This window comes from Somniosus microcephalus, chromosome 30, assembly GCF_052327205.1.
Source record: "Somniosus microcephalus isolate GS21.2 chromosome 30, FLI_Smic_1.0, whole genome shotgun sequence".
Taxonomy (NCBI): domain Eukaryota; kingdom Metazoa; phylum Chordata; class Chondrichthyes; order Squaliformes; family Somniosidae; genus Somniosus; species Somniosus microcephalus.
Genome location: NC_141016.1, coordinates 37,461,823 through 37,487,717, shown reverse-complemented (window position 1 = coordinate 37,487,717; position 25,895 = coordinate 37,461,823). Strand labels below are relative to the sequence as shown.

Sequence of the window (25,895 nt, the reverse complement as noted above, 5' to 3'; positions counted from 1 at the left end):
TAGCCAATCGAGACTGTTGCAGAGGAATAGGAAGAGATACTTTCAGCACTTCAAGGCTGGTACATAGGTACAGGAGCCGGCCATTCATCCCCTTGAGTCTGTTAAAAAGGAGCAGGATGTGGCCAGTCAGCCCCTCGGGCCTGTTACACAGGAACAGGAGGAGGCCAATTCAGCTCCTCGGGCCTGTTACACAGGAAAAGGAGGAGACCCATTCAGCTCCTCGAGCCTGTTATATAGGAACAGGAAGAGGCCCATTCAGCCCCTCGAGCCCGTTACACAGGAACAGCAGGAGGCCCATTCAGCCCCTCGAGCCTGTTGCACAGGAACAGGAGGAGGCCCATTCAGCCCCTCGAGCCTGTTACACTGCAACAGGAGGAGGCCCATTAAGCTCCTCAAGCCTGTTGCACAGGAACAGGAGGAGGCCCATTCTGCACTCTGAAGCCTGTTATATAGGACCAGGAGGAGGCCATTAAACCTCTTGTGCCAGTTGTTTAGGAACAGGAGTAGGCCCAATAAGCATCTCGAGCCTGTAGCATATGAACAGGAGTTGGTTGATGCAGCCCCTCGAGCCTGTTGTTAGGATCAGGAGTTGGTCCATTCAGTCCCTCGAGACCATAGCACAGAAAAAGGAGAATACCATACAGTCCCCTTGAGCCAGTTATATAGGAATATGATTAGGGCATTTAGCCCCTCGAGACTGTTACTTAGGAACTGGAGGTGACCATTTAGTTCATCGAGCCTGTTACATAGGTGCAGGAGTAGGCCATTCAGCCCCTTGGGCGTGTTTCATAGGATCAGGAGGAGGCCAACCAGCCCCTCAAGCCTGTTACATTGGTAAAGCAGGAGGCCATTCAGTCCCTTGAACTGATGCATAGGAACATGATTAGGCCATTCGGCTCCTCGAGCATGTTGCATAGGAACAGGGGGAGGCCATTAAGCCACTCGATCCTGTTACATAGGGTCAAGAGGAGGCCTTTCAGCCCCTTGAACCTGTTGCATAGGAACAGGAGGCCATAGAAACTCTCAAGACTGTTGCATAGGAATAGGAAAAGTCCATTCAGCCTCTCAAGGCTGTTGCATAGGAACAGGAGGAGGACCATTCAGCTCCTCGAGCCTATAAAATAGAAACAGGTGGAGATTCTTTAGTCACTGGATCCGGTTGCTTAGGATCAGGAGTAGGCCCATTCAACTGATCAAGCATGTTGCATAGGAACAAGAGGAGGGCATTCAGCCTCTCAAGCCTGTTACATTGGAAAAGGAGGAGACCATTCAGCCCCTTGAGCCTGTTACATAGGACCAGGAGGAGGCCATTAAACCTCTCCTGCCAGTTGTATAGGAACAGGAGGAGGCAATTCAGTCCTTTGAGAATGTTTCATAGGAACTGGAGGAGGTAATTCAGCCCTTCGAGAATGTTACATAGGAACAGGAGGTGGCCATCTATTCCATCGAGCCTCTGACATAGGCCATTCAGCCCTTTGGGCCTGTTGCATCGTAACAGGGGGAGGCCCATCCAGCCCCTTGAAGCAGTTGCATAAGAACAGGAGGAGGCAATTCAGCACTTCGAGCCTGTTGCATATAACACATGATTAGGCCAATCAGACCTTTGGGCCTGTTGCACAGGAACAGAAGGTGTCCCATTCAGCACTTCGAGCCTGTTAAATAGGAACATGAGGAGGCAATTCATCCCCTCGAGGCTGATACAGTGGAACAGGAAGAGGCCATACAGCTGTCCTTAGCCTGTTACAATGGAACAGGAGGAGGCCATACAGCTGCCCTTAGCCTGTTACAATGGAACAGGAGGAGGTCATGCAGCTGCCCTTAGCCTGTTACAATGGAACAGGAGGAGGCCATACAGCCCATCGAACCTGTTACATAGGAACAGCAGGTGGCCAATTAGCCAATCGAGACTGTTGCATAGGAATAGGAAGAGATACTTTCAGCACTTCGAGGCTGGTACATAGGTACAGGAGCCGACCATTCATCCCCTCGAGCCTGTTAAAATGGAACAGGATATGGCCAGTCAGCCCCTCGGGCCTGTTACACAGGAACAGGTTGAGGCCCATTCAGCTCCTCGGGCCTGTTACACAGGAACAGGAGGAGGCCCATTCAGCTCCTCGATCCTGTTGCACAGGAACAGGAGGAGTCCCATTCAGCTCCTCGAGCCTGTAATATAGAAATAAGCAAAGGCCCATTCAGCCACTCGAGCCTGTTACACAGGATCAAGAGGATGCCCATTCAGTCCCTCGAGCCTGTTACACTGGAACAGGAGGAGGCCCATTCTTTCCCTCGAGCCCATTCCACTGGAACAGGAGGAGGCCCATTCAGTCCCTCGAACCTGTTACTCTGGAACAGGAGGAGGCCCATTAATCTCCTCGATCCTGTTGCACAGGAACAGGAGGAGGCCCGTTCTGCACCCTGAAGTCTGTTATATAGTACCAGGAGGAGGCCATTAAACCTCTCGTGCCAGTTGTATAGGAACAGAAGTAGGCCCAATAATCATCTCCAGCCTGTAGCATATGAACAGGAGTCGGCTGATGCAGCCCGTCGAGCCTGTTGTTAGGATCAGGAGTTGGTCCATTCAGTCCCTTGAGACCATAGCACAGAAAAAGGAGAATGCCATACAGCCCCCTTCACAGAAATCACAGAAACCTCACAGTGCAGATAGAGGCCATTTTGGCCCATCGAGCCTGCACCAACACATATCCCACCCCCGATCCCCGTAACCCCTACACCAACACCAACACATATCCCACCCTATCCCCGTAACCCCACGTATTTAATCCCCCTAACACTAAGGGTCAATTTTATCATAGCCAATCAATCTAACCTGCACATCTTTGGACTGTGGGAGGAAACCGGAGCACCCGGAGGAAACCCACACAAACACGGGGAGAATGTGCAAACTCCACACAGACAGTCACCCGAGGCCGGATTCGAACCCGGGTCCCTGGAGCTGTGAGGCAACAGTGCTAACCACTATGAACATGATTATGCCATTTAGCCACTCGAGTCTGTTGCATAGGAACTGGAGGTGACCATTTAGTTCATCGAGCCTGTTACATAAGTGCAGGAGTAGGCCATTCAGCCCCTTGGGCGTGTTGCATAGGATCAGGAGGAGGCCAACCAGCCCCTCAAGCCTGTTACATTGGAAAAGCAGGAGGTCATTCAGCCCCTTGAACTGATGCATAGGAACATGATTAGGCCATTCAGCCCCTCGAGCCTGTTGTACAGGAACAGGTGGAGGCCATTAAGCCCCTCGATCCTGTTACATAGGAACAAGAGGAGGCCATTCAGCCCCTTGAAACTGTTGCATAGGAACAGGAGGCCATAGAACCTCTCAAGACTGTTGCATAGGAATAGGAAAAGTCCATTCAGCCCCTCAAGGCTATTGCATAGGAAAAGGAGGAGGACCAATCAGCTCCTCGAGATTGTTACAAAGGAACAAGAGGAGGCCATTCAGCCTCTCGAGCCTGTTACAAAGGAACAGGAGGAGGTCATAGAGCCTTTCGAGACTGTTGCATAGGAATAGGAGAAGTCCACTCAGCACCTCTAGGCTGTTACATAGGAATAGGAGAAGGCCATTCAGCCCCTCAAAACTGTTACGAGGGAACAGGAGGAGGCCATCGTGCCACTGGAGCCTACTGCTTAGGAATAGGAATACTGCTTAGGAATAGGAATATGAAGAGGCCATTCAGACCCTTCAGGCTGTTACATAGGGAAAGGAGGAGGCCATTCAGCCCCTCGAGGCAGTTACGTAGGAACAGGAGGTGGCCAATTAGCCCATGGAGCCTGTAACATAGGAACAGGAGGAGGCTATGCAGCCCCTCGAGTCAGTTGTATAGGAACAGGAGTAGGCCCAATAAGCATCCTGAGACTGTTGCCCAGGAACAGGAGGAGGACCATGCAGCCCCTTGAGCTGTTGCATAGGAAAAAAATGTCAATGAGCCCCGTGAGCTTGTTAAAAGGAACAGGAATAGGCCCAATAAGCATCTTGAGACTGTTGCATAGGAACAAGAGGAGGACCAGCCAGCCCCTCGAGGCTGTTGCATAGGAACAAGACGAGGCCGAGCCAGCCCCTTAAGGCTGTTGCATAGGAAGAGGAGGACGCAATTCTGCCATTCAAGGCTGTTGCATACGATCATGATTCAGCCATTCAGCCCCTCGAGCCTGTTACATAGGAACAGGAGGAGGTCATTCAGCCCCTCAAGCCCATATGTTGAAAGAGGAGGAGACCGTTCAGCTGTTGTGAACCTGTTACATAGTTACAGGAGGAGACCATTCAGCCCCTTGAGCATGCTCATTGGAAAAGCAGGAGTCCATTCAGCCCCTCGAGGCAGTTATGTAGGAACAGGAGGTGGCCATTTACCCCATGGAGCCTGTAACATAGGAACAGGAGGAGGCCATTCAGCCCCTCGAGCCAGTTGTATAGGAACAGGAGTAGGCCCAAGAAGCATCCTGAGACTGTTGCCTAGGAACAGGAGGAGGACCATGCAGCCCTTTGAGCTGTTGCATAGGAAAAAGATGTCAATGAGCCCCGTGAGCTTGTTAAAAGGAACAGGAGTAGGCCCAATAAGCATTTCGAGACTGTTGCATAGGAACAAGATGAGGACCAGCCAGCCCCTCGAGGCTGTTGCATAGGAACAGGACGAGGCCCGGCCAGCCCCTTAAGCTGTTGCATGTGAACAGGAGGACGCAATTCTGCCATTCAAGCCTGTTGCATACGAACATGATTCAGCCATTCAGCCCCTCGAGCCTGCTACATAGGAACAGGAGGAGGTCATTCAGCCCCTCAAGCCCATATGTTGAAACAGGAGGAGACCGTTCAGCTACCGTGAGCCTGTTACATAGGTACAGGAGGAGAACATTCAGCCACTTGAGCATGTTCATAGGAAAAGGAGGATTCCATTCAGCCCTTCGAGGCAGTTACGTAGGAACAGGAGGTGGCCATTTACCCCATGGAGCCAGTAAGGTAAGAACAGGAGGAGGCCATTCAGCCACTCGAGCCAGTTGTATAGGAACAGGAGTGGGCCCAATAAGCATCCTGAGACTGTTGCCTAGGAACAACAGGAGGACCATGCAGCCCCTTGAGCTGTTGCATAGGAATAAGATGTCAATGAACCCCGGGAGATTGTTACAAGGAACACGAGTAGGCCCAATAAGCTTCTCGAGACTTTTGCATAGGAATAAGAGGATGACCAGCCAGCCCCTCGAGGCTGTTGCATACGAACAGGAGGAAGCAATTCCGCCATTCAAGCCTTTTGCATACGAACATGGTTCAGCCATTCAACCTCTCGAGCCTGTTACATAGGAACAGGAGGAGGTCATTCAGCCCCTCAAGCCCATATGTTGAAACAGGAGGAGACCATTCAGCTGCCTTGAGCCTGTTACATAGTTACAGGAGGAGGCCATTCAGCCCCTTGAGCATGTTCATTGGAACAGGATGAGGCCCATTCAGCCTCACGAGGCTGTTACTTATGAACACAAGAAGTCCATTCTTCCCCTCGAGAATGTTACATAGCTACAAGAAGAGGTCATTTAGCCCCTTGAGCCTGTTACATAGGAACAGGAGGAGGCCGCTAAGCCCTGCAAACCTATTGCATAGGAACAGGTGTGGTACCATTCTGCCCCCTCGAAGATGGCACATACGAATAGGTGGCTGCTCATTTTGCCCCCTTGAAGCTGCTACAGATTAACAGCACGAGGCGATAAAGCATCTTGATCCTTTTACATAGGAAAAGGATTAAGCCAATCAGCTCCTCGAGCCTTTTGCATAGGAACAGGTTGAGGCCCCTGCAGACCCATGAGGCTGTTACATATGAAAAGGAGTATGTCATCAAGCCCCTCGAGCTATCTACAAAGGACCATTGGCCATTTAGCCCATCAAGCCCGTTTCACAGGCCATTCAGTTCTTTGGGCCTGTTGCATAGGAACAGGAGGAGGCCCATTCAGCCCCCCGAGCCTGTTACACAGGAGCAGGAAGAGACCATTCAGCCCCTCGAGCCTGTTACATAGGAGCAGGAAGAGACCATTCAGCCCCTTGAGCCTGTTACATAGGAGCAGGAAGAGACCATTCAATACCTCCAGACAGTTACAAAGAAACAAAAGCAGACCATTCAGCCCCTTGAGCCTTTTACAGAGGAACAGGAGGTGGCCATCTAGTCCATCGAGCATGTGACACAGGCCATTCAGCACTTTGGGCCTGTTGCATCAGAACAGGAGGAGGCAATTCAACCCCTCGAGCCTGTTACATAGGAACAGGAGGAGGTAATTCAACACTTCAGGCCTGTTGCATACGAACATGATTGGGCCAATCAGCCCTTTGGGCCTGTTGCTTAGGAACAGGAAGAGACCCATTCAGTACTTCGAGCCTGTTAAACAGGAACACGAGGAGGCAATTCATCCCCTCGAGACTGATACAACAGAACAGGAGGAGGCCATACAGCTGCCCTTAGCCTGTTACAATGGAACAGGAGGAGGCCATACAGCTGCCCTTAGCCTGTTACACTGGAACAGGAGGAGGCCATACAGCCCCTCGAACCTGTTACATAGGAACAGCAGTTTGCCACTTAGCCAATCGAGACTGTTGCATAGGAATAGGAAGAGCTCCATTCAGCACTTCGAGCCTGGTACATAGGAAAAGGAGGAGGCCATTCATCCCCTCCAGTCTGTTAAAAAGGAACAGGATATGCCCATTCAGCCCCTCAGGCCTGTTGTATAGTAACAGAAGTAGGCTGATTCAGCCTGTCGAGCCGGATATTTTGGAACAGGAGTCAGCCATTGAGTCCCCGTGAGCCTATTATTAGGACCAGGAGGAGGCCCATTCAGCAGGTCGAGACTGGTCCATAGGAATACGAACAGACCATTCAGCCCCTCGAGGCTCTTTCAGAGGAACAGAAGGAGGCCATTCAGCCCCTCAAACCTTTTTCATAGGACCAGGAGGTGGCCATTTAGCCCATCGAGCCTGCTTAACAGACATTCTGCCCTTTGGGCCTGTTGCATAGGAACAGGAGGAGGCCCATTCAGCCCCTCGAGACTGTTATATAGGAACAGGCGGAGGCCCATTCAGCCCATTGAGCCTGTTGCACAGGAACAGGAGGAGGCCCATTCTTTCCCTCGAGCCTGTTACACTGGAACAGGAGGAGGCCCATTAAGCTCCTCGAGCCTGCTGCACAGGAACAGGAGAATGCCCATTCTGCACTCTGAAGCCTGTTATATAGGACCAGGAGGAGGCCATTAAACCTCTTCTGCCAGTTGTTTAGGAACAGGAGTAGGCCCAATAAGCATCTCGAGCCTGTAGCATATGAACAGGAGTCGGCTGATGCAGCCCCTCGAGCCTGTTGTTAGGATCAGGAGTTGGTCCATTCAGTCCCTCGAGACCATAGCACAGAAAAAGGAGAATACCATACAGCCCTCTTGAGCCAGTTACATAGGAATATGATTAGGGCATTTAGCCCCTCAAGTCTGTTACTTAGGAACTGGAGGAGAGCATTTATTTCATCGAGCCTGTTACATAGGTGCAGGAGTAGGCCATTCAGCCCCTTGGGCGTGTTTCATAGGATCAGGAGGAGGCCAACCAGCCCCTCAAGCCTGTTACATTGGTAAAGCAGGAGGACATTCAGCCCCTTGAACTGATGCATAGGAACATGATTAGGCCATTCGGCTCCTCGAGCATGTTGCATAGGAACAGGGGGAGGCCATTAAACCACTCGATCCTGTTACATAGGAACAAGAGGAGGCCATTCAGCCGCTTGAACCTGTTGCATAGGAACAGGAGGCCATGGAACCTCTCAAGAGTGTTGCATAGGAATAGGAAAAGTCCATTCAGCCCCTCAAGGCTGTTGCATAGGAACAGGAGGAGGACCATTCAGCTCTTCGAGCCTATAAATTAGAAATAGGTGGAGATTGTTTAGTCACTGGATCCGGTTGCTTAGGATCAGGAGTAGGCCCATTCAACCGATCAAGCATGTTGCATAGGAACAAGAGGAGGGCATTCAGCCTCTCGAGCCTGTTACATTGGAAAAGGAGGAGACCATTCAGCCCCTTGAGCCTGTTACATAGGACCAGGAGGAGACCATTCAACCCCTTGAGACTGTTACATAGGACCAGGAGGAGGCCATTAAACCTCTCCTGCCAATTGTATAGGAACAGCAGGAGGCAATTCAGCCCTTTGAGAATGTTACATAGGAACTGGAGGAGGTCATTCAGCCCTTCGAGAATGTTACATAGGAACAAGAGGTGGCCATCTATTCCATCGAGCCTCTGACCCAGGCCATTCAGTCCTTTGGGCCTGTTGCATCGTAACAGGAGGAGGCCCATCCAGCCCCTTGAAGCAGTTGCATAGGAACAGGAGGAGGCAATTCAGCACTTCGAGCCTGTTGCATATAACACATGATTAGGCCAATCAGACCTTTGGGCCTGTTGCATAGGAACAGAAGGTATCCCATTCAGCACTTCGAGCCTGTTAAATAGGAACATGAGGAGGCAATTCATCCCCTCGAGACTGATACAGTGGAACAGGAGGAGGCCATACAGCTGCCCTTAGCCTGTTACAATGGAACAGGAGGAGGCCATACAGCTGCTCTTAGCCTGTTACAATGGAACAGGAGGAGGCCATACAGCCCATTGAACCTGTTACATAGGAACAGCAGGTGGCCAATTAGCCAATCGAGACTGTTGCATAGGAATAGGAAGAGATACTTTCAGCACTTCGAGGCTGGTACATAGGTACAGGAGCCGACCATTCATCCCCTCGAGTCTGTTAAAATGGAACAGGATGTTGCCAGTCAGCCCCTCGGGCCTGTTACACAGGAACAGGAGGAGGCCCATTTAGCCCCTCGATCCTGTTGTACAAGAACAGGAGGAGGCCAATTCAGCTCCTTGAGCCTGTTATATAGAAACAGGAAGAGGCCCATTCAGCCCCTCGAGCCTGTTACACAGGATCAAGAGGATGCCCATTCAGTCACTCGAGCCTGTTACACTGGAACAGGAGGAAGCCCATTCTTTCCCTCGAGCCTGTTCCACTGGAACAGGAGGAGGCCCATTCAGTCCCTCGAACCTGTTACTCTGGAACAGGAGGAGGCCCATTAAGCTCCTCTAGCCTGTTGCACAGGAACAGGAGGAGGCCCGTGCTGCACCCTGAAGCCTGTTATATAGTACCAGGAGGAGGTCATTAAACCTCTCTTGCCAGTTGTATAGGAACAGAAGTAGGCCCAATAATCATCTCGAGCCTGTAGCATATGAACAGGAGTCGGCTGATGCAGCCCCTCGAGCCTTTTGTTAGGATCAGGAGTTGGTCCAATCAGTCCCTCGAGATCATAGCACAGAAAAAGGAGAATTCCATACAGCCCCCTTGAGCCAGTTACATAGGAACATGATTATGCCATTTAGCCACTCGAGTCTGTTGCATAGGAACTGGAGGTGACCATTTAGTTCATCGAGCCTGTTACATAAGTGCAGGAGTAGGCCATTCAGCCCCTTGGGTGTGTTGCATAGGATCAGGAGGAGGCCAACCAGCCCCTCAAGCCTGTTACATTGGAAAAGCAGGAGGCCATTCAGCCCCTTGAACTGATGCATAGGAACATGATTAGGCCATTCAGCCCCTCGAGCCTGTTGTATAGGAACAGGTGGAGGCCATTAAGCCCCTTGATCCTGTTACATAGGAACAAGAGGAGTCCATTCAGCCCCTTGAAACTGTTGCATAGGAACAGGAGGCCATAGAACCTCTCAAGACTGTTGCATAGGAATAGGAAAAGTCCATTCAGCCCCTCAAGGCTGTTGCATAGGAAAAGGAGGAGGACCAATCAGCTCCTCGAGATTGTTACAAAGGAACAAGAGGACGCCATTCAGCCTCTCGAGCCTGTTACAAAGGAACAGGAGGAGGTCATAGAGCCTCTCGAGACTGTTGCATAGGAATAGGAGAAGTCCACTCAGCCCCTCAAGGCTGTTACATAGGAACAGGAGAAGGCCAATCAGCCCCTCAAAACTGTTATGAGGGAACAGGGGGAGGCCATCGTGACACTGGAGCCTACTGCTTAGGAATAGGAATACTGCTTAGGAATAGGAATAGGAATAGGCCATTCAGACCCTTCAGGCTGTTACACAGGAAAAGGAGGCGGCCATTCAGCCCCTCGAGGCAGTTACGTAGGAACAGGAGGTGGCCAATTAGCCCATGGAGCCTGTAACATAGGAACAGGAGGAGGCTATGCAGCCCCTCAAGTCAGTTGTATAGGAACAGGAGTAGGCCCAATAAGCATCCTGAGACTGTTGCCTAGGAACAGGAGGAGGACCATGCAGCCCCTTGAGCTGTTGCATAGGAAAAGTATGTCAATGAGCCCCGTGAGCTTGTTAAAAGGAACAGGAGTAGGCCCAATAAGCATCTTGAGACTGTTGCATAGGAACAAGAGGAGGACCAGCCAGCCCCTCGAGGCTGTTGCATAGGAACAAGACGAGGCCGAGCCAGCCCCTTAAGGCTGTTGCATAGGAAGAGGAGGACGCAATTCTGCCATTCAAGGCTGTTGCATACGATCATGATTCAGCCATTCAGCCCCTCGAGCCTGTTACATATGAACAGCAGGAGGTCATTCAGCACCTCAAGCCCATATGTTGAAAGAGGAGGAGACCGTTCAGCTGTTGTGAACCTGTTACCTAGGTACAGGAGGAGACCATTCAGCCCCTTGAGCATGTTCATTGGAAAAGGAGGAGTCCATTCAGTCCCTCGAGGCAGTTATGTTGGAACAGGAGGTGGCCATTTACCCCATGGAGCCGGTAAGATAGGAACATGAGGAGGCCATTCAGCCCCTCGAGCCAGTTGTATAGGAACAGGAGTAGGCCCAAGAAGAATCCTGAGACTGTTGCCTAGGAACAGGAGGAGGACCTTGCAGGCCCTTGAGCTGTTGCATAGGAAGAAGATGTCAATGAGCCCCGTGAGCTTGTTAAAAGGAACAGGAGTAGGCCCAATAAGCATCTTGAGACTGTTGCATAGGAACAAGATGAGGACCAGCCAGCCCCTCAAGGCTGTTGCATAGGAACAGGACGAGGCCCGGCCAGCCCCTTAAGCTGTTGCATGTGAACAGGAGGACTCAATTCTGCCATTCAAGCCTGTTGCATACGAACATGATTCAGCCATTCAGCCCCTCGAGCCTGCTACATAGGAACAGGAGGAGGTCATTCAGCCCCTCAAGCCCATATGTTGAAACAGGAGGAGACCGTTCAGCTACCGTGAGCCTGTTACATAGTTACAGGAGGAGGCCTTTCAGCCCCTTGAGCATGTTCATTGGAACAGGATGAGGCCCATTCAGCCTCACGAGGCTGTTACTTATGAACACAAGAAGTCCATTCTTCCCCTCGAGAATGTTACATAGCTACAAGAAGAGGTCATTTAGCCCCTTGAGCCTGTTACATAGGAACAGGAGGAGGCCAATAAGCCCTGCAAACCTATTGCATAGGAACAGGTGTGGTACCATTCTGCCCCCTCGAAGATGGTACATACGAATAGGTGGCTCCCCATTTTGCCCCCTTGAAGCTGCTACAGATTAACATCACAAGGCGATAAAGCATCTTGATCCTTTTACATAGGAAAAGGATTAAGCCAATCAGCTCCTCGAGTCTGTTGCATAGGAACAGGTTGAGGCCCCTGCAGCCCCATGAGGCTGTTACATATGCAAAGGAGTAGGTCATCAAGCCCCTCGAGCTATTTACAAAGGACCATTGGCCATTTAGCCCATCGAGCCCGTTTCACAGGCCATTCAGTTCTTTGGGCCTGTTGCATAGGAACAGGAGAAGGCCCATTCAGCCCCTCGAGCCTTTTACACAGGAGCAGGAAGAGACCATTCAGCCCCCCGAGCCTGTTACACAGGAGCAGGAAGAGACCATTCAGCCCCTTGAGCCTGTTACATAGGAGCAGGAAGAGACCATTCAGCCCCTCGAGCCTTTTACAGAGGAACAGGGGGTGGCCATCTAGTCCATCGAGCATGTGACACAGGCCATTCAGCACTTTGGGCCTGTTGCATCAGAACAGGAGGAGACAATTCAACGCCTCGAGCCTGTTACATAGGAACAGGAGGAGGTAATTCAACACTTCAGGCCTGTTGCATACGAACATGATTGGGCCAATCAGCCCTTTGGGCCTGTTGCTTAGGAACAGGAAGAGTCCCATTTAGTACTTCGAGCCTGTTAAACAGGAACACGAGGAGGCAATTCATCCCCTCGAGACTGATACAACAGAACAGGAGGAGGCCATACAGCTGCCCTTAGCCTGTAACAACAGAACAGGAGGAGGCCATACAGCTGCCCTTAGCCTGTAACAACAGAACAGGAGGAGGCCATACAGCTGCCCTTAGCCTGTAACAATGGAACAGGAGGAGGCCATACAGCTGCCCTTAGCCTGTTACAATGGAACAGGAGGAGGCCATACAGCCCCTCGAACCTGTTACATAGGAACAGCAGTTTGCCACTGAGCCAGTCGAGACTGTTGCATAGGAATAGGAAGAGATCCATTCAGCACTTCGAGCCTGGTACATAGGAACAGGAGGAGGCCATTCATCCCCTCCAGTCTGTTAAAAAGGAACAGGATATGGCCATTCAGCCCCTCAGGCCTGTTGTATAGTAACAGAAGTAGGCTGATTCAGCCCGTCGAGCCGGATGTTATGGAACAGGAGTCAGCCATTGAGCCCCCGTGAGCCTATTAGTAGGACCAGGAGGAGGCCCATTCAGCAGGTCAAGACTGGTCCATAGGAACAGGAACAGAACATTCAGCCCCTCGAGGCTGTTTCAGAGGAACAGAAGGTGGCCATTCAGACCCTCGACCCTTTTTCATAGGACCACGAGGTGGCCATTTAGCCCATCGAGCCTGCTTAGCAGACATTCTGCCCTTTGGGCCTGTTGCATAGGAACAGGAGGAGGCCCATTCAGCCCCTCGAGCCTGCTACACACAAAAATGAAGAGACCATTCAGTTTCGCTAAGCTGTTACAAACGAACAGGAGGAGGCCATTCACTCCCTCGAGCCTGTTACACAGGAACAGAAGTTGACAAATTAGCCCCACGGGACTGTTGCATAGTAACAGGAGGAGGCCCATTCAGAACCTTGAGCATGATACATAGGAACAAGATGAGGCCATTTAGCCCTGTGAGCCTGCTACACAGGAACAGGAGGAGGCCTTGCAGCCCCTCGCGCCTCTTACATCGGAACAGGAATAGGACCATTCAGCCCACTCGAGGATGTTACAGATGAACAGTTGGAGTCCATTCAGCATCTTGAGCTTGCTACATAGGAACAGGAGGAGCCCATTTAGCTGACTCAAGCCTGTTACATTTGTTTTTTATTCGTTCATGGGATCTGGCGTTGCTGGCAAGGCCAGCATTTATTGCCCATTCCTAATTGCCCTTGAGAAGCTGGTGGTGTGAAGGATAAGCCATATTCAGAAAAATACACCATTCTATGAAAGAATTCTGGCCCCCTTGCACCAATCACATTGGAACAGGATGAGGCCATTTATCCTCATAAGCATGTTGCATAGGAACAGGAGAAGGCCCATTCAGCCGCTCGACCTTGTTCCATAGGAGCAGGAGGAGGATATTCAGCCCCTCAAACCTCTTACATAGGACAGGAGGAGGCCACACAGCTCCTCGAGCCGTTTACATCGAAACAGGGTGAGGCCATTCAGACCCTCGAACCTGTTGCATAAGAACTCGATAGAATTCGATAGAATCTGGAACAGTACCCATGGATTGGAGGGTGCCTAATGTTACCCCACTATTCAAAAAAAGGGGCAGAGAGAATACGGGGAATTACAGACCGGTAAGCCTGACATCAGTATTGGGGAAAATGCTAGAGTCCATTATAAATGATGTAAAAGCAGAGCACTTGGAAAACAGTGACAGGATCGGACAAAGTCAACATGGATTTACAAAAGGTAAATCGTGCTTGACTAATCTACTGGAATTTTTTGAGGATGTAGCTAGTAAAACAGATAAGGGAGAACCAGTGGATGTGGTTTTTTTGGACTTTAAGAAGGCTTTCGATAAGGTCCCGCATAAAGTTCAGGCACATGGGATTGGGGGCAAGGTATTGGTATGGATAGAGAACTGGTTGGCAGACGGAAAGCAAAGAGTTGGAATAAACGGGTCTTTTTCCGAATGGCAGGCAGTGACTAGTGGGGTACCGCAGGGATCGGCCCTTGAACCCCAGCTATTCAGAATATATATTAATGATCTAGACAAGGGAACTAGATGTAATATCTCTCAGTTTGCAGATGACACAAAGCTGGGTGGGTGTGTGTGCTGTGAGGAGGATGCCGAGAAACTGAAGGATGATTTGGACAGGTTGGGTGCTTGGGCAGAAGCATGGCAGATGCAATATAACGTGGATAAATGTGAGGTTATCTGAGGAAGGATGTTCTTGCTATGGAGAGAGTGCAGCAAAGATTCACCAGGCTGATACCTATGATTGCAGGAATGACGTATGAGGAGAGAATAGGACGATTGGGCTTGTACTCGCTGGAGTTTAGAAGAATGAGAGGGGATCCCATTGAAAATGATAAAATTCTAACAGGACTGGACAGACTAGATGCAGGAAGGATGTTCCCGATGGTCGGGGAGTCCAGAACCAGGGGTCACAGTCTAAGGATAAGGGGTAGGCCATTTAGGACAGAACTGAGGTGGAATTTCTTCACCCAGAGTGGTGAACCTGTGGAATTCTCTACCACAGAAGGCAGTAGAGCCCAATATATTAAATATATTCAAGAAGGAGTTGGATATATTTCTTAAAGCTAAAGGGATCAAGGGGTATGGGGAGAAGGCAGGGACAGGGTACTGAATTTGGATGTTCAGCCATGATCGCATTGAATGGCGGAGCAGGCTCGAGGGGCCGAATGGCCTAGTCCTGTTCCTATCTTGTATGTTTCTATGTAACAGAAGGCAGACCATTCAGCTCCTCAAGCCTGTAACATTGGAACAGGATGCGGTTGTTCAGTCCCTCAAGACAGTTGCATAGGATCAGGAGTTGGGCCATTCAGCTCCTCGAGACTGTTAAAAAGGAACAGAAGGATGCCATTCAGTTCCTCAAGCCTCTTACATAGGAACAAGAGGAGGCCATTCAGCCCTCGAGCCTGTTAAATAGGAAGAGCATGTCATTCAGCCCCTTGAGCCTGTTACATAGGAACAGGAGGAGGCCATTTAGCCCTCGAGCCTGTTGCATAGGAAGTGCATGTCATTTAGCCCCTTGAGCCTGTTACATAGGAACAGAAGGAGGCCATTCAGCCCCTCGTGCCTGTTGCATAGGAACAGCAGGCAGCCATTCAGCCCTCTTCAGTCTGTTATTAGGAACTGGAGGAGGCCCATTCAGCCTCTCAACACTATTACAAAGAGTAGGAGGAGGCCATTCAGCACCTCTGTGCTTTTGCATAGTAACAGGAGGATACACATTCTGAGCTTCAAGCCTGTGCAGAGGAAAAGGAGGAGGCCATTCAGCCTTTCGAGCCTGTTACATAGGAACAAGAGGAGGCCATTGAGCCCCTTGATTTCGTTACATAGGAGCAGGAGGAGGCCATTCAGCCCTTGAACGTGTTACACAGGAACAGAAGGAGGCCATTCAGACCCTTGAGCCTGTTGCACAGGAACAGGAGTAGGCCCAATAAGCTTCTCGAGGCTGTTATATAGGAACAGGAGCAGACCCATTCAGCCGCTTGAGCCTGTTGCATAGGAACAGGGGGAGGCCATTCAGCTCCTCAAGACTGTTACAAAGAGAGAGCAGGAGGCCATTCAGCCCCTCTGTTGGATCAGACATTAAACCGAGACATTTGCCCTCTCAGGCGGAGGTAAAAATTTCCCACATGCACTAGTTCGATGAAGGGCAGCGGAGTTCTCCCCCGTGTCCTGGGCCAATATTTATACATTAACCTACATCAAGAACAGATTGTCTGGCCATTCATCACACTGCTGTTTATGGGAGATGGTGTCCACAAATTGGTTGCACATGGGCAAGGAAACCTCCTGCTGATTATCACCTACCTTTAGCCAGAAGTGCAGAATGGAAGATTCATTTCGGCCTCCTCCTGAAGTCCCACCATCACAGAAGCCAGACTTCAGCCAATTCGATTCACACCACGTAATATCAAGAAATGGCTGAGTGCACTGGATACAGCAAAGGCTGCAAACTCTGACAACATCCCAGCTGTCGTGCTGAAGGCTTGTGCTCCAGAACTGGACGTGCCTTTAGCCAAGCATTTCCATTTCAGCTACAACACTGGCATCTACCCAACACTGGAAAACAGCCCAGGTATGTCCTGTCCAGAAAAAGCAGGACAAATTCAATCCGGCCAATTACTGCCCTATCAGTCTACAGCCAGTCATCAGCAAAGTGATGGAAGGTGCCATCGACAGTGCCAACAAATGGTACTTACTCACAAATAACCTACTCACTAATGCTCATTTTTGGGTTCTGCCAGGCCCACTCGGCTCCAGACCTCATTACAGCCTTAGTCCAAACTTGGACAAAAGAGCTGAATTCCAGAGGTGAGGTGAGAATGACTGCCCTTGACATCAAGTCAGCATTTGGCCGAGTGTGGCATCAAGGATCCCCAGTAAAATTCTTCTCTTTCTATAGCACCTTTCATGACCTCAGGACGTCCCAAAGCACTTAACACACAATGAAGTACTTGTGAAGTGTAATCACTGTTGCAATGTAGGAAATGCACATGCTTTTATTAAAATTGAAATCATTGGCAACCAGGGGGACAACTCTCCACTAGCTGAACTTATAGCTAGCACAAAGGAAGATAGTTGTGGATGTTGGCGGTCAATCATCTCAGCACAAGGACATCGCTGCAGGTGTTCCTTCAGGCAGTGTCCTCGGCCGAACAATCTTCAGCTACTTCATCAGTGACCTTCCCTCCATCATAAGGACAGAACTGGGGATGTTTACTGATGATTGTAACTTTTAGTTCCAATCGCAAATCCTCAGATAATGAAGCAGTCTGTGACCGCATGCAGCAAGACCTGGATGATATTCAGGCTTGAGCTCTTATGTGGCAAGCAACATTTGTGCCACACAAGTACTGTGGTGTATGTACCTTTAAGAGCCCCTGTGTACTGTAATGCTGATAGTGGCCACTCGGGCTATATAACCTGTATAGTGTCTTGTATGTTTTAGTTCACCTCCAGACTTTGTTCAATAAACACCTGTAAACCAACTCCTGCATTCCGTGTCTCCATTAACACACGGATACAACAGTGGTGACGAATTGGAAATGGACTTACCTGCAATTCGGCAGCACCTCAAGGAGATTGATTCCTCAGATGAAGGTCGAAGGAAAAAAACAAAAAACTGTGGTTTCACCAGCTAGCCGTGCTGATGGCAGGTACTGCACTAATCCTTCCTGGGCGGCGGGCTGGGGCTCGATCGGGTGGCTCTGCAGCGGGGCCAAGCAGCGAGTTGGAAGGCGGAGGCAAACAGAGACGGAGGGTGGAGCACTCGGGAGACGGCCGGTGCTGCAAAGCAGGTCAGCATTGGACCAAGCAGAGGGAGGGAAAAGTCCCAGAGAGTCCGGCGGGAACGAGTCTCCGACTAGTAAAAATACCTGTGTAAATAAAAACCGTGGAGAACAGCGTTGTCAGCAGCGGCAGCGGCGGGAAAGCGCGGGAGGCACCATTTGTTTCTCGGCAGGGAAGAAAGGAAAGCGCGGGAGACGCCATTTTTGATTTTCAGGATGCCTAAGACTGGCAATATTACTGCTTTCGTTAGTGATATAGAGGATTGGACCACATATGTGGAAAGAGTGGAGGTATATTGCACAGCGAATGAAGTAGAGGATGATAAAAAGGCATCGATACTTCTAAATCTGATGGGCGCAAGGACATACGGGCTGTTACAAAACTTAATCACTCCAGCAAACTGATGGACAAGAATTTTAAGGAGATTGTTGATACCCTACAGGAGCACTTAAACCCAACACCGCTGCTGATAGCGGAACGATTCAAATTCTTCAGGAGGAATCAGCACAAGAATGAAAGTAATGCTGATCACCTCACCGAATTAAGAAAGCTGTCAAAGCACTGCCAATTCGGTGCAGGACTGGCAGATTCTCTACGAGACAAATTCGTCTGCGGTCTCCTAAGTGAAGGAACACAAAAAAGGCTACTTTCTGAGAAAGATTTGACACTGGACAAGGCTTTGAGTGTGGCTGTATCATACGAAGCAGCAGCAAGAGGAGCTGCAGAGATACAGCAAAAGCCACAGGACTTCGGCACCCATGAAATGACACGGTGTTTCGAGAGATGTTATCGCTGTGGCAGATCCACCCATGACCAGAGGGACTGCTGGTTCAAGGACAAAGCATGCAGGCAATGCGGGAAGATGGGTCACACTGAATTTGTATGCTGATCTGGAAACAAAAAATCCACTGACAGAAAAAATATCAATAAGGAAAAGTACAGAAAGGTACAAATGATGACGGACAGTAGCTCCGAAGACCAGAAGAGCGATAGTGACTTCGGAAACAAGAGACTAAGCTGTCTCAAATTACATAATGTAATTGCCAAAGAAGATTACCAGACCATTTGGGTTACCCTCAGGATAGCGGGGTCCCCAGTTAAAATGGAGCTAGATACAGGATCAGCTCTGACCGTCATAAGTCAACGGGATTACGAGCGGCTATTTCTGCATATACCTTTGAAAGACACATCCATTATCTTGAAGACATATACGGGGCAGAAAGTATTCCCCAGAGGGAAAATAAGGGTGCCTGTTGTATACAACGGCAAGGAAATACAGAAGTTGTATTTATACGTTCTGCAAGATGGTGGTCCACCGCTGTTGGGACATGAATGCATCAGGAAGATACGTTTAGACTGGCACTCCATTCAGGCACTGACGGCGACCAGTAAGAAAAGAAATGATGATGACGTCAAACCTGAACGATTAAAAGACATCTTGGCCAACGCCAAAGAAGTGATTCAACAGGAACTAGGAACCTTGAAAGGCGTCACCGCCTCAATAAAAGTGGAAGATGCGGCAATTCCCAAGTTTTTTAAGGCAAGGCCGTTGCCATACGCAATTCGTCCAGCAGTCGAAGCAGAGCTGGAGAATTTGGAAAAGGCAGACGTGTTATCCAAGATAGATTGGAGCGAGTGGGCAACACCCATCATCCCGGTCATGAAGAAAACGTTGAATAATGATAAGTCTGAAGAACAGAGAAAAATTCGCATCTGTGGGGACTTCAAGGTGACTGTAAACCCGGTTCTTCACACGGTACAGTATCCTCTTCCGAGGATAGAAGATATTTTCGCCTCACTATCCGGAGGGAAACGTTTCACCAAAATTGACTTGGCACAGGCATATCTACAGATGGAGGTTGAGGAGGCCTCTAAAAAGTATCTCATGATAAACACACACAAATCGACTGGTTTTCGGAGTAGCAGCAGCTCCAGCTATCTGGCAAAGAGCTATGCAGCAAGTCCTGCAAGGGATTCCGGGGACTCAATGCTACCTAGACGACATCCTTGTAACAGGAGAAAACGACAACGAGCACCTTGCCAATTTGGAGCAGGTGCTCACTAGGCTGAGAGAACGGGTCCTACGAGCAAATCGCCCCAAGTGCGAATTTTTCCAGAAACAAATATCATATTGTGGCCATATAATTAACGAAGAAGAGTTGCATAAGTCACCTGAAAAATTGAAGCTGTCATAAAAGCCCCAGCACCTGAAAATGTCTCACAATTAAGGTCGTTCCTCGGATTGATAAATTACTATCATAAATTTTTATCGAACTTGTCAACTGTTCTGCACCCACTTAACGCACTGCTACAAACGGGAGTAATTAGGAAATGGAGCGAAGACTGTAAACGTGCCTTCCATAAATGCAAAGGCTTGATCACGTCCAAGGAAGTGTTGGCTCATTACAACACATCACTGCCAATCAGACTGGCATGCGATGCATCCCCTTATGGCATAGGAGCAGTATTTTCCCATAGATTCCCTGATGGCTCGGAGCGGCCGATAGCTTTTGCGTCATGCTCATTAAACTCAGCTGAGCGTAACTATGCCCAGATCGACATGGAAGCACTCAGGCTGGTATGGGAGTGAAGAAATTCAACCATTACCTACACGGACAAAACTTCACCTTGTTGACTGACCATCAACCCCTCGTCTCCATATTCAACCCTAAAAAGGGCGTTCCCATTATGACAGCGCAAAGGCTACAGAGGTGGTCCCTTTTCCTAGGGGCACACCAATATGACATAGAATACAAAAGATCAAAACAGCATGGGAATGCTGACGGTTTATCGCGCCTACCATTGCCAATGGTAGAAGAGGCACCTATAGTGGACCCAGTGGAGATGTTCCACTCAACCATAGTGGAATGTCAACCAGTAACAAATTCTACCATTGAAAAGGAAACGAGAAATGACCCGACTCTCTCACGAGTCAACGATTTAACGGTGAAGGGATGGCCAGCACATGGCAAACCACTGTTGCCAGCATTCTCGCAAAGAAGAGAACAGCTGTCAGTGTGCCGAGGAACCTTGATGTGTGGATCAAGAGTGGTGATTCCACCCAAACTCCAGGATAAAGTGCTAAAGGAGCTTCACGAGGGGCATCTGGGTAGAGTGAAAATGAAGAACCTAGCCAGAGCGTTTGTGTGGTGGCCAGGTATCGATGGAGACATCAAAGAAATGACCAAGAGCTGTCTAGGATGCCAGAAGGTCCAAAACGCCCCACCACAAGCCCCTCTACATCCTTGGGAGTGGCCCTCATCTCATGCTGGTCCATTTATGGACTCAATGGTCTTAATCGCGGTTGATGCACACTCCAAGTGGCCGGAGGTAATAAAGATGTCCTCCACCACCACGGAAAAAACCATCACAGTATTAAGGACCATATTTGCCAGGAATGGGCTGCCTGAACAGATCTGTTCTGATAATGGACTGCAATTTGTGTCCGAAGAATTCAGGAAGTTCTTAAAAAACAATGGGGTTAAGCACTACACGTCCGCTCCATACCATCCTGCCACCAATAGATTAGCTGAAAGGTTTGTCCAGACCTTCAAGAAGGCCATAAAGGCCATGGGTAATGAAGACATATATCTGCAACATAAGGGGGATAACTTCTTGTTTACATACAGGAATGCAGCACATGTGGTTACAAACCAAACTCCCGCCATGATGTTTTTCAATAGAAGACTAAGATGCCGGCTGGATTTGATCAAGCCAAACATCAGAAGGGACGTAGAGAACCGGCAATTTCAAGGCATGAATGAAAGGCCAACTAGAACCTTCCAGATAGGTCAACAAGTTTTGGCCCGGGACTACCGTACCGAGAAATGGCAGCCTGGAACTATTTGCACACGACTAGGACCACTGATGTATACCATGGACATTGGAGAAAGCATAATAAGGCGCCATGCTGACCAAATCATACAGTCATCTGAAAAGGGATAACCTACACCACAACCCTATACGCCTAATGATGAAGCAGAGATACCCATAGTATCTACCTCCGATCCGGTGATACTGGATGTACAATATGATGTACTGGTTGTCTAATAGGGGAGGAATTGTGGTGTATGTACCTTTAAGATCCCCTGTGTACTGTAATGCCGGTAGTGGCCACTCGGGCTATATAAGCCTGTATAGTGTCTTGTATCTTTTCGTTCACCTCCAGACTTTGTTCAATAAACACCTGTAAACCAACTCCTGCATTCCGTGTCTCCATTAACACACGGATACAACAAGTACCAGGCAATGACTATCTCCAACAAGAGAGAGTCTGACCACCACCCCTTGACAATCAACAGCATTACCATCACTGAGTCCCCCACCATCAACATCCTGGGGGGTCACCATTGACCAGAAAATTGATAAAATGGCTACAAGAGCAGGTCAGAGGCTGGGTATTCTGCAATGAGTGATTCACCTCCTGATTCCCAAAGCCTTTCCACCATCCACAATCTACAGGTCAGGAGTGTGATGGAATCTCTTCACTTGCCTGGACGAGTGCAGCGCCAACAACACTCAAGAAGCTTGAAGTCATCCAGGTCAAAACATGATTAACTGTGAAGAGGACTAATGGGACTTCAGGAGTACAAAGACAGACTGGGAGATTCGGCAGAGGGATGACATTTAATGCAGAGAAACGTGAGGTGATACATTTTCGGAGGAATAATGAGAGGAAACAGGTGCTAAATCATAGTGTCTTACAGCATAGAGGGAGCCCATTCAGCCCATCGTGTCTATGCCGACTCTTTGAAAGAGCCATCAAATTAGTCCCACTCCCCTGCTCTTTCCCAATAGCCTTGCAAATGTCTTCTCTTCAACTATTTGTCTAATTCCCTTTTGAATGTTATTATTGAATCTGCTTCCACCGCCCTTTCAGGCAGCACATTCCACATCACAACTTGCTGTGTAAAAAAAAAATTCTCCTCTTCCCCACACCTGGTGCTTTAGCCATTTATGATAAATCATTGTCCTCTGGTTAACGACCATCCTGCCAGTGGGAACAGTTTCTCCTTATTTACTCTATCAAAACCAATCAGAATTTTGAATGCCTCGATGAAATCTCCCCTTAACCTTCTCTGCTCGCTTTGCTCGCTGACCTACAACATTGGTTCCTGGTGCAACAACGCTTCAATTTTAAAATTCTTGTTTTCAAATCCCTCCATGGACCTCTGCCCCTCCCTATCTCTATAACCTCCTCCAGCCCTTCAACTCTCTGAGATCTCTGCGTTCTTCCAAAATCAGGCCTCTTGCACTTCCCCGATTTCCATCACTCCACTATTGGTGGCTGTGCCTTCAGCTGCCTAGGCCCTAACCTCTGCAAATTGTTATTGTTGGTGTTGGTTAGATTTCTGTGGGTCCAGTTTTAGATATCTTACCTTAGGGAGGGTGTCTCGGCCATTGAGAGGGTGCAGCACACTTGCAATTATATAGTGCCTTTCACGACCTCAGCATGTCCCAAAGCACTGTTTGCTTTCAGCACCCATATTTCAACAACTTATATTTACACAGCCCCTTTAACATAGTAAACCGTCCCAAGGCTCTTCACAGAAGTGATTATCAAACAAAGATTTGACACCGAGCCACATAATGAGATATTAAGACAGGTGACCAACTGCTCAGTCAGAGATAGGTTTTAAAGAGAGTCTAAAAGGAAGAGAGTGAGGTGGAGAGCTTTAGGGAAAGAATTCCAGAGCTTGGGGCCGAGGCAGCTGAAGGCACTGCAGCCAATAGTGGAACAATGTAAAATGGGGGATGTGCAAGAGGCCAGAATTGGAGGAGCTCAGAGATGTCGCAGTTGTGGGGCTGGAGGAGGTCACAGAGATAGGGAGGGGCCAGGCCCCAGTTGTTTCATATTCACTTGTTGGTTCTCCTGCATGCATTGCCAATTGAATGAACAACAGTCGTAGAGATGATTAGAAGCACGGCCCCTCCTGCAGCAGGCAATGGGATTGTTGGTATCTTCTCCAACCTTCTCCTAACTAAGGTAAGAAGAGGGAAAAAAGAGGACAACATAAGTGATAATGTACTTTGTTCCATTAATCTCTTGTGCACCCTCAAAAACATGAACCCAGCGAATCACTGTGCAGCAACCTGCGGCCCAATTGTGTAAGTGTCAGCCTTTTCGGCTGGCTATTCAACTGTAGGAGGACGCATTGCAAATGAGCTCAATCCTCTCAAGCCCTCTCGGGTGGACATTAAAGACTCCACTATTTCGAAGAAGAATGGGGGAGGAGTCCTGGGGCTGATATATAGGCCTCAACCAACATCGCTCAAAAAAAAATGAGCCGATTATCTGGTCATTGCTGTTTGTGGGACCTTGCGATATGCAACTGTGGCTGCCCCCTTTACACAGTGACCATCCTTCAAAAGAAAAGTAACTAGGCTGTGTAGTGTCAGCCATGGCTCAGTGGGTTTAGCACTCTCGCATCTGAGTCAGAACATCTCTGGTTTCAAGTACCAGTGCACTGCCATCTCAGAGGGGCAGTACTGAGGGAATGCTGCACTGTCGGAGGGGGAGTACTGAGGGAGCGCTGCACTGTCGGAGGGGGAGTACTGAGGGAGCGCTGCACTGTCAGAGTGGCATTACAGAAGGAGTGCTGCTCTATCGGAGGGGCAGTACTGAAGGAGTGCTGCACTGATGGAGGGTGAGTACTGAGGGAGCGCTGCACTGTCAGAGAGGCAGTACTGAGAGAGCGCTGCACTGTCGGAGTGGCATTTCAGAAGGAGTGCTGCTCTTTTGGAGGGGCAATACTGAGGGAGTGCTGCACTGTTGGAGGGGCAGCACTGAGTGTGCGCTGCACTTTCAGAGGGGTAGCACTGAGAGAGCCCTGCACAGTCAGAGCGCCAGTACTCAAGGAGCACCACACTGTCAGATGGGCAGTACTGATTCAGCGCTGCACTGTCAGAGGGGCAGTAATGAGGGAGCGCTGAACTTTTGGAGGGGCAGTACTGAGGGAGTGCTGCACTGTCGGAGGGGCAGTACTGAGGGAGCCACTGCACTGTCGGAGGCGCAGTAATGTGGGAGTGCTGCACAGTTGGAGGGGCAGTACTGGTAGATCGCAGCACTGTGGGAGGGGCAGTACTGATGGAGTGCTGCACGGTCGGAGTGTCAGTATTGAGGGAGTGCTGCACGGTCAGAGGGGCAGTACTGAGGGAGCACTGTAGTATCAGAGGGGCTGTACTGATGGAGCGCTTCACTGTCAGAGGGGCAGTTCTGAGTGAACTCTACACTATCGGAGGGGCATTCCAAAGAGAGCGCTGCACTGTTGGAGGAGCAGTACTGAGGGAGTGGTTCACTGTCGGAGTAGCAGTACTGATCGAGTGCTGCACTGTCAGAGGGGCAGTACTGAGGGAGCGCTGCACTGTCGGAGGGGCAGCACTGAGGGAACACTGCACTGTCGGAGTGGAAGTACTGATAGATTGCTGCAGTGTCGGAGGGGCAGTACTGAGGGAGTGCTGCACTCTCGGAGGGGCAGTATTGATCGAGTGCTGCACTGTCGGAGGGGCAGTACTGAGGGAGCGCTGCATTGTTGGAGGGGCAGTACTGAGGGAGCACTGCATAGTCGGAGGGGCAGTACTGAGAGAGCACTGCACTCTCGGAGGGGCAGTACTGAGGGTGTGCTGCACTCTCGGAGGGGCAGTATTGATCGAGTGCTGCACTGTTGGAGGGGCAGTACTGAGGGAGCGCTGCATAGTCGGAGGGGCAGTACTGAGAAAGCACTGCACTCTCGGAGGGGCAGTACTGAGGGAGCGCTGCATTGTTGGAGGGGCAGTACTGAGGGAGTGCTGCATTGTTGGAGGGGCAGTACTGAGAGAGCACTGCACTGTCGGAGGGGCAGTACTGAGGGAGTGATTCATAGACAGAGGAGCTGTACAGTCAGCAAACACAGTGCGCAACAAGGGTTCATGCTTCATCTCTCTGTTTCTTTGGTCTCCATGCATTTCCCAGGCATTTTTCCCCATTATAAGTTCCTATGTCAGCAGTTATAGATTACACTGCCTGTGTTAACAGTCACGCTGTAATTGAGAGTTCAGACCTGAGTGGGAGAGGCAGCAGTGGAAGCGGCGGCAGCAGCATCAATGGAGAGGCGGAGATTGCCCAGGACAGAGCGCGGGCCTGAGCGGGAGTGGCAGCAGTGGAAGCGGTGGCAGCAGCATCAATGGAGAGGCGGAGATTGCCCAGGACAGAGCGCGGGCCTGAGCGGGAGCGGCGTTAGCAGAATAAAGGGAGCTGAGCGGTGATTCGAAAAAAGCAGTGATGTCACAGGATAGCTGGTAACTGATTCGCTGGTAGAGGTCACACCGTTTTATTTCTCTTCAAGCTAGGTGCCCGGGGTTAACTAGCGGGTTAGGGATAACGCAGGAGCTTGGAGATGAATTACTGTTAATACTACATTAAATTACG

The 25,895-nt window shown here is 49.8% G+C and overlaps 1 pseudogene; it reads left to right on the top strand.

Moving 5' to 3' along the window:
* Positions 1-879: 879 nt before the first annotated feature.
* Positions 880-25,691, top strand: LOC147098151 (uncharacterized; annotated as a pseudogene).
* Positions 25,692-25,895: the final 204 nt, after the last annotated feature.